The sequence below is a fragment of the Ruditapes philippinarum genome, unplaced genomic scaffold, assembly GCF_026571515.1.
Source record: "Ruditapes philippinarum isolate M1 unplaced genomic scaffold, ASM2657151v2 ctg639_1_1_1_1, whole genome shotgun sequence".
NCBI classification, from domain to species: domain Eukaryota; kingdom Metazoa; phylum Mollusca; class Bivalvia; order Venerida; family Veneridae; genus Ruditapes; species Ruditapes philippinarum.
Window position 1 is genome coordinate 37,661 of NW_026862019.1, and position 10,690 is coordinate 48,350.

General features: G+C 31.1%; 1 long non-coding RNA gene across 1 annotated transcript; it reads right to left on the reverse strand.

Annotated features, from left to right (window-relative positions):
* Positions 1–4,801: 4,801 nt before the first annotated feature.
* LOC132717688 (uncharacterized) lies at positions 4,802–10,361 on the reverse strand. Its single transcript, XR_009623980.1, has 2 exons — positions 9,052–10,361; positions 4,802–8,634 (listed from the first exon to the last, which is right to left on the reverse strand). It is a non-coding gene; the product is annotated as an uncharacterized LOC132717688 (long non-coding RNA).
* Between the last annotated feature and the right edge of the window lie 329 nt (positions 10,362–10,690).

Sequence of the window (10,690 nt, forward strand, 5' to 3'; positions counted from 1 at the left end):
AAGATTATATTTTTTTACCCTATGCTCAATAAAGATTATGTTTCTTAACTCTGTGCTCAATAGAGATTATAACACCAATAAAGATAATGTTACTTTACTAGATGCGCAATAAATAGTATGTTACTTTACTTTATGCTCAATAAAGATTATGCTTACTTTACTTTTTGCCTGACAAAGATTATGTTACTTAATTTTATGCTCAATAAAGATTATGTTACTTTACTTTATGTCCAATATGTTACTTAATGTTATGCCTAGTATGCAGTGTTGTGTTTTGTTGTGTTTTGCTGTGTTCTTTTAAGTTGTGTTGCCTTGGGTTGTAATACTATTACGTTACTTTATGTTATGTCATAACAGTGTTCATATGTTGTGTTAAGTAATGTAAACGTGTAATTTGATGAAACATACTGGTTATGGAACATTGAAAAACAGAATGTTACAATGGAAAAAAGGAGACATCATGTGATAAAAAAAATTCTGTTCATGTATAGTCCTGTTTTGGGGTACTTATGACCTTTATTTATCTTAATTTATACATATCATTATCTATATCCCGGTGTGAACTATTTCATAATTTGATGTACATTGAACATTGTTTTAACTAAAACACGTTTATCGCGGTCATGTATACGCCGCCGATCGTGACCTTAGGACTCGGCAAAGACCGCCACTACCCGTGAAAGACCGATATCACGATCAGTAAAAGCACAACATCGGAAAAGTGATAAGGGGCGAAAATGACCGAACATATACGATATGTCTTTCAACTAAAATACATTAAAATGATTTCAATATGCTCTAATTTTAATTAAATTTTAATTTAAAACAAGGATGATACAAAGATAACGATAAACTGCTATATAGAATGACGTCATTTTTAAGGACTGAAGGGGTGTGGTTTCTTATTTAAATTCGGTCTTAAAAATTTTGTCTGAAATTATTTAATTATATATTATAGTTTCATATATGAACAGATAAATGTCATATAGCATTGAATGGCATATATACTTAACTCTCTGTTTAAACTGCCATCGAGGTACACGTGAAGTATCACATTGACATTCTCTATTGTATGGACACTCCTGATAACGTACATATTTATAGTTTAACTGAAAATATTTGTGCATTCGCACAAAAGTTTCTATTACAAATTGCAAACATATCAGAGTAATTTTCACAAAAGTGAATGCGTATTGCTTTTCTAACAATAGTATCGATCTTTTATAGTCTATTTCTCTAATTTGTTGTCTTATTAAAATATTTTTAAAAATATTATTTCAGAGAACAGTTTAGAATTTTTTTATCAAGATGTATTATAATGGCCAGTACAGAGATAAATCAATTACTTTTTCGATCAACATTTCGACTTTTATAGTGGCTAGCACCGTCAACTCAATAAGAGCTAATGGCGTAGATAGATGCTCAAATCGAAGACTCGGACGTTTTCAATAACAAAAAAATAAATAAAAATAAAGATCGTGTGTTAAAAACTGCCCGGCTTTTATCCCATTCAACCTCTGCAAAGCAATACCCTATGATATACAAATGTTTTGTTGCTGTTCACAGGTGATGCTTTAGGGAGGTTAATTTTTGTGAATGTTCATTGTAGGACGAAATACGCTGTTGTTGTGAAGAGGTAAAATTAATGCTCTTCAGGTGACCGCTATACAGAGGTTATACTGTGTAAGGATGGCAGTGGCTTGAGGATAAACAAGTCCTGGTACAGGACTTCTTAATATTAGTTCGACGGTATATAATTGACCTTAACTATGCCTAAACCGAGCATAACCATAAGTATATCAAATAAATAAATAACACACATTAACTTATCAAAAATAATAATTAATATGTAATAAAATATTTTTTGTAACGAAACAAAATGCAAACAGCAAGTACTCGTGCACATTAAATTAAATACATGTATCCTTTTCCGATCTAATGTTCGATTTCACTAATTTATATGATTTCTTTTTCTCCTTTTTCTCTTTACATGCTTGTCTTTTCTTACGATAGAAGTGGTATGTAAACTGTCCACATATTGACCCTATGCACGATACAAAAAAGATCAGAAACACAAATCCCACAATTCCTATCCAAAGATACTTCATATATTTTTCCGACATTTCAAACATCACTTCTTCTATAGCTATTACAAGCTCTTCTACGTCCATTCCTACAGATAGCTTCACCATTGTTCCGGTTGATCGTTTCTGATTTATACACACAAATGGAATCTTCCTTCTTGTTTACTTATTTTTCAATCCGCAATCCTTAAATTACACGTGCGTGTGGCACTTGCACGTGATGACGCGATATTGACGCAATCAGTTCGTGTAATTTGTGTTTCTAAATGATACACAACTATCAGATCATCGTATTTTATAATCTTTTAACGTTTAAGAACAAACACAGTTTCAGAAGATAAATCTGTCGATAGAAGTTTCAAAAACCGATGCCAGTAATAATCTAAATATTTAACAACTTGAAACAACAGGTGACTCGTTAATCCTTTTTTCAATAAGCATCTTAGATGTGTCTATATATAAATCTAGTGCTCTCTAGTTCCCCTGAAATTTTACACAACTGCATCTTCGTCATTGTCTAAATATTTGTATAAGGGGCATACTTTACAATGTAATCCAGTCACTAGCTACAAATATCACTTTAGAGTGGATTTTCAACTTTTATCTTATCTATCCTTGTACGAATGATAACATCCACAATTACAAAATGACTGAAAACTTATTCAGTTTGACATCTAAAATTTCACTCAAAACTATAACAACGCTGTCCTCAAATGGTATCTCTAACTTTTATCAAAATTCATACACATCACTAACGACGAAATTTGTTTGAAAGCGGTTACTTTAACGCTTGAAATCAAGCGTATAACTTACTGTAGTTTTTTTTAAAAAAAACTGTTTTATATGTAAACAATCCATTGAGATATTTTAATTATTTTGCATCCTTTTTTCCCGTCGTTACAGTAAACCTTTGATCATTTTTTATAACACAAGGCATTATAAACTCGCTGAATGTTATATTTTACGAGAGCTGTCATCATAAACGTACAAATTGACGGATATTCAAACCAACGTTAGCTTGTTTCACTTTAACCTTAAATGTATGTACATGTACATATGACATTTATCAATTGTGAAAGAGACAACTGTATATATATTACATACGTTTATCTTTCCAACCGTACAAAATGTCATGTTATCATTTACCTTAATACTGCGTTTTCGACCGTGTATTGAAAATATTAATTACGTATATTTAGATATACATTACTGCACATTACGAAATACACTAATTTAATTTAATAGCTGAAAGGCATTTCAGCAGTATAATTTACTACTTCGATAGTTTTTTTATTTTGTTAATATATTAAAGTCCAACCGACATTTCATATACGATAATGTCATACAACAAGGCGATCTTTCAGCTTGTTTGGTGAAGAATAAAGTTTTGTATTATTTTAAGCGCGTGCAGGTAATTTGATATAATTACCTAATATTTCTTAATATACACTGTATTTAATAATATGACAATATTCCTACGAAGACAAATATCGTAAATCAGATAGGTTGGGTCACTCACTTGCTTTATACGTATTGGTTTTTCTTTCTTCATGATATCGTACGACGTGCAAAGTATCGCGTTATTATATATCACGCGACAGTGATGTGTATTTTATTTAACTACACGCCATTTAAAGGAGTTTTCTATTAAATAAATTAGAAAGACAAATAATAAATCTATTAAGTCAAACAAGGTTGAAGTATCTTTTTACATACCGATTCCACTTTCTATAAATAAATGATAAAATTTTACTGAATATATATTAAGCTGCCTTATCGCTGTCATCTATCTATTTCATCCGTCATATTTTTATTTTAAATCGAGATTAAAAGTTACTTGAATTTAAAATAGTAAAATCTTTAAACATATATACCAATCAAAAAGTAAGGGAAAGAGAAAAAACTTGTATCTATGGAGACTTAGAAGTGACACTTCTTTTCTCGTTCCTACGAGAGGGCGGAACAGAGGTGACATGTGCACTGCATAATCCTTCTCTCGTACCCACGACATTAGACATAATAAACGTATCTTATTCCCGCGAAATAATATCCCATTCCCGTGACAAAATTATTTCGTTTCCGTGAGATAATATTTCAATTCAACAACATAATTATCTCGTTCCATCAGAAAAATATCTCAGTCCCACGACATGAGATCTCGTTCGCACGAGATTATATCTCGTTCTTTCGACATAATTATCGCCATAACCTCTATGCCATATTGTAGGTTTTCTACAGCTACATTTTTTTAACCTCGTGTATCTATTACAATAAAGAATTGTAAACCATATATTATTGATGACTGTTAACATATTTCATGTTAGCACAATAGTGATGAAAACTAGAAGTTTATTTGAACCATTCCAGATTCCGTTTCTTTGACATACCAGTACTGGTGTATGAGGCCAAGACATGTTCGTGACTCGAGCAGGGATCGACCTACTATTCCTTTGTTTTGAGACAAACACCTTAAGTTCTTTTAAAATCACAAGGCCACATACCCAGCGTTCTACTGATATAAAAGGAAAAATCTATACTGAGTAGACTATTAAAAATCGAAAATGATAGATAAAAGAAATCATTAATCAAGAAACAACCTTATTAAAATCATATCCTAACTGTCGCTCCACTGCCTTTAGCTAGCAGCGAAGCGTAACTAAGCGAAAACGATGATCTGATTTTAACGAAATTGATCAATAAAGAAAACAAAACGAACATTTTATGTAATTTGATTTTATATAAATATACCGTATGTTTTTTACAGATTGGATTCAAAATGAAATTAAGGCATGAACATTGTTATAGCAATGGAGATAAACATATAAGTAAACAAATAAAGCATTAAAACAAATGAACCCATGAGGTACTGATATAATGTGAGAAATACACAATTATCAACAGACGAACAATTTCATTTAAATACAAGTTGCAGGACTAGATGCGAAGCATTTAGATAGATAAATGTAAAAACTGTAATAATAATAATCGTAGGTCCACATGCAATTTATGCTTGTTCAAACACAAACATGCAATAAATATATACATGTATATATGTACATTAATTATAGAGTATCATACCCAAAGTACGGATTGTCTTTATTAACAAAAAACAAAATTATATTCGTTTGGCGAGCTCAAACATGTACAATGTACATAAAAATATATGGCAACATTGCTGAGTTTGTAGCGTAATTGCAAATTTGGCAGTTTATGACGGTAACTTAAAACTTGTTCAATTTACATTTATTCTTTATTCAGTTAATTCTAAATGTTAAGATTAATTATATATTGAAAACTTAAATAATGTAGATTGTTTTTTAAAACATCATGAATTACCTCCCCTACCAGCCATTTTATACACAAAAGTATGGCCATCCTTGGAAGAAATCTCTCACAACTCTTAAATATCAAAGAATACTGATTCGTTACTGTAGCTAGCATTTAATTCTCTACATATATTTAATTAAAGAAACTTAAACATTCTTCTACTATCGGTTTAATGGGGTTATTTTTAATTTGTCCTCGACAAATGACTTCCCAATATGTCAAGGGAAGTAAATGTAGATAACATCAAGAACTATCAAGACCTCTTTATTCTTATGCCAATATCTAATTTGTTTACTACGATGTAAAGTAGCTCCAAGTAAACGCATTACACGTATAGCATTATTCACAAAATATTTTGTTCGATTCTTTTAAAACTGAATATCTTTTTAAATTACTAAACTATTCAAATGCCACTTTTTTTTAAATAATACGCAGTCTGTCATACATATAAAAAATTTATGATAAGACATTTCTTTCATTCTCATGCATTACTGAACAAAGTAAACAAATGTTGATCTTTTTATATAAATATAATATACGAAATTTGATAAGTTGCGGCATGACGCACGAGCACAAGTAAGTGAACATAAAATATATTTCATAAGGGCATATTTGTGTAATAAGATATAAAAATGTTACATTTATGAATGCCACCAATGACATTAACAGCGGTAAAGCTATGTACATTTAGTCAACAAACAGTAAGCATTTGTGTGTAATGTACATGTATACCAGTGCGAGCATAAACTACATATACATGTACACTATCAATTAGAGCACAGTGATGGTCCACAGCTGTACTTTGTAACTAACATACATGTATATGAGATCAGATGAGATAAACACAAACTGTTCAAATAGGCAAGCAATTGTTATCATGTGAAAAAAATTCGTCCGAAATTTTAACATAAACAGCATGAACTATATTTTCATATTAATATCACCTGCTATGAACATTAGTGCCGAGTTTTGCCAAGATTTTTTTGTAAAATATTTCTGCCACAATTGTACTTGTTGAATACCAGCCAAGTATGAAGCGTACCTTACATTTAAAGTAAAAAATATTCGAAAATTTCAACTTACTTTAAAGGCCCATTATGCCTAAGAAATGGTGTCATTTTATTTCTCAGAAACTTTTTTTTTGTTTCTTGTTACAGTCTCCAAAAATACTCATTTGCCAAGTAGATGAACAATCTTTTACTTCTTTTGCTCTGTTGGCAATAGGTTTAATTAAAGTGGAAGTCAAAATACTGCTTTGTTTACATATTACTGTATTTACGACACATTACTGCACATTCATTCAGGCACCTTTTCGTTAGCTGTAAAACATCGTTTATGCTCTGAATCCATTATAAACATTTTTTAACTCGAGGTTGACAAAAAGTACAAAAATATGGAATTCTGAGGCATAATGTGCCTTTAAATAAGCCGTTTATAATAACAGTTTCATATCAATAATAAATTTCAAATTACAATTGGGTGAAGTATTGTATTCAAACATTATATTGAAGAAATATTTGCAGTTTATATACAATAAATGTAACAATTTAATCAAAAATTTTGTTTACCTATTCTTTACGTACAGGTCTGCGTTTGGAAACTGTTACACTGTTTCTCACAGGGTATACGAACGAGATAGGCGGTAAACTCGTAACGGTGGGGAATCCAATTAAGCTAGGGAATGTAAATAACAACATTATTGTTGTCTTATCATGTTCGTGTACAGGATGCTACAGGGCGCTTAAAATAATACTACTTACATTTGTACCAAGAAGCATGTTGAAACAATGAACCAATTTACTAATTTGCTATTTTGGTACAATTTAATTTCAAAAGGAAAACATGTTTCGATTACACATTTCCGTTCTAAGTTAGGCTCCATGTACACGTTTTTGATAAACTATACATGTACAAGTAACATATCCAGTACTTAATTGTACATATTATAAGGACTTTTAACAACTTGACAATTAAACGTGTTTGAACATTTTAGTACAAAATAAATACACATGCTGGTCAAACGCAGTTTATATTATCTTATACAAATATTAACTGATTAAACAATTTAAACAACATGAGTGTAAATTAACTAAATAGATAGAAAAGTTACACGTCAAACTATTTTGTTGTTTCAGATTTAACCATAGCTATTAACTTAAGTAGAGGTTCTCCGTAGAAAGGTCAGTATGTATACTAAATTGAATTAATTACATCGTTTTCGAGCAAATTGCAGTATTCTATATTGTAGCAGGAAATATATTTCCTTGCATAAAGGTCACGGTGAATTCTAATATTGATAAAAGCCGTGTTAAAATCAGTCGATAAATCAATGGTATATCCGGACTTTACTGCAGGAATACATTATGCAGAATAACAAAATAACAGCACATTCAATTATAAAAATAATAGCACATTCGCTATTATCAGTTCTGTTCTATAGAGGCAATTATAACTAATAGTGAACCGACCTACTAATTCCCTTAAATAGCTAACTAGGAATGTTGTATTTAAATGGCCACTATTACACTAAAATAAAACACGATGAATATATGAATACAATATTTCATATTGCTAATTAACAGATGAATGAAATAATGACAAATTACAGAAAAAGCATAAGACGTTATTATGTAAGGCGAAGTATAGTTTAGAATTGCGTCGTGTATGTAATGCTGCCATTGTAAATGGTACTGAAGCATATGTACAAAAATACACAAAATAACAACAAATAACAAGAACACTTGTCTTTAAATATCCTTTTCCTCTGTGGCGGCACTTGTTTTAGCTAAATGATATGATTTTTTCCGCTTTTTCAACGTTTTTCTCCTCTTCTGGTAAAAATTGTAACATGATAATCCACATAACGAGCCAACGAGCGATGCAAGAAATATCAACACTATAAAGCCAAAAAGGCCGAGCCAAACAAACGTTAAATATTTATCCGACATTTCTGCCATCACTTCCTGAATAGCTATAACTAACTCCTCCACCTCCATGGCAACCGAAAGCTTCACCATTGTTCCTGATTTGTTTGGTCGTATATCCACAATAGTAATTATAATATAACTTGACTAGATTTCGGGTAATATCAACTCTTCTCGGTTCTACCTATTCTGTATCAGCTCCATATTCACATTACTTTAAACACATGTTTTCTACATTAAACATAAAAGCTAATCTCTTATCATGTCTTCATGAAAGCACTGCTCCAACGTCTTGTACCCTATAGAAGTAAAAAAGAAGGGAATAATTTATTTTCGTAACTTATACAATCATATACAGTATCTCGTTACATACAGTTATAACAAATACAATAAATGTTAAAATAAATATATATATAATAATTATGTAGTCCTGTAAAGTCAATGATAATTACCGATCCGTTCAAACGAAAGTAATACTTAAATATGACCCATTATTTCCTAGGATCATAAAATTGTTACGTACCTGTACAGATTTCTTTCAAAATATACTCATTTCATCAAACTTTTTTTATTATATTTATCCATTTACTAAACATCATTTATTGATGTGTCAACAGCGGTATAATAACCTTTTTTAATAAAAGATATATAAGTACAATCCTTAATTACCTACGCACGAATATCACTATTATGTTTCTATTTTTAGATCTACTTACTCCGATAGAAAATATGTTGAGTAGTTTTGTAAGATAGTAGAATCACTGTATGCTCCATAGAATCAACATGTTTGTGTTTAAAGAGAGTATCTCATGAGCATATAATACAAAACAAATGCTCACTTGTTTTAAATCTCCACAACCACTAGAATGTGTGAATCATACACGAACCACCCAGATACATTTTTATCATTAAATTAAAATCCCTGTAAATATCCGTATAAATGTACACATGTTAAGCACCGTACAATCTTCACAAAAACTTCTGTTATCTTTGTTATCAAAAATTGTAACTGATAACTTGTGTTAAACCTTAACTCGGTTCTGTCCCTTAAATACAGGTGCGTAGCAACGCGCGTTCATACATACTCGGACCCCTTAGTTTTCTAAATGCGTCAGGTAATCTTGCCGTATTCTGTATACTTCTATCTGTAATCGATTTCAGTACGTTACTTTATTAATCCATAATATAAACTTTACAGACTGCAGTAAGGATATATCAATCTACTGAGAGAGTTTCCATTTGATCCATTTAACAAATAATTATTTTAAATGATTTAACTTTTGTAGCTCATGAAATAACACTGAAATAACACAATGAGTATCTAAAACCCGATACAATTATGCATATTTGAAGTTCAGGTACATTTACAGAATTTTTTTTTCACATTAAAAATAGATAATAAAGTTAAGTCATGATAATTGGTAGCACGATTGTTTACTTTGTATTTAGTATAGACTTTATTAGACAATAGACACCTAAAGATAAGTGAATGTTTTACCAGTTATTTAGTTGGGTTTCAGCGGTTAATTTAGTGTGTCCTGTCACGTGTGACACTTAAATCTTTTATAGTAGCCAAGCCTGCCCTTCACCACTTGACAATATATCAACTTCTTCCTATCAAGTCATTGTACACCTACATAACACCCGGTTATGAACCCTGAACCCTTGACCCTTTAGCACAGCAATCTCCCTTTACAAATAACAAACGGATTTACGATGATACAATAACTGCATCACGCCGCGGTGATTTTTCGTGTATTTGTATCATTTCCATTGTAGATGACCACTTAATTTATCGTCTGCATTTTCCTGTTCACACGGACTTTAAACTTTGTGGTCGAACGATTTTTTTATAATTATAGTGTGGTGAGCCACATTAAAGTGCATTGTAAAAAAACTTTTACCGAAACTATTTAAGTGCGTGCACCAAGGTTTATAACATTATATCACAGTCTATATTTAAAGAGCCATCATACACGCCTACTAAACGGTGGCTCTTTCACATTTGGGTGATCTGTTTAAATGAGAGCCATCGACACTTCCGTTGCAGAGCCCTCGATGAAAACAAGTCTGAAAGAGGTACGAAATTTTAGTAAAAATATCAATTTAAAAAGATCATGCTTGTTTTTCAAAAATGGAAGAATGTCATGCCACGTAGAACACTTATCTCCTCATGTTGGGTGCAGTTTCGATTAGAAATACCCTGAAATGACGTTGCTAGAACTTTTACCAAATATAACCTTGTGGGTTTTCTTTTACGAGGTAATTTCCCTACCGTAAAGTAGATGCTGGCCCACTTAATCGTGCATATAGCATTGTCCTAACCTCCTCCCTTGAACCAACACAAAAAATAAC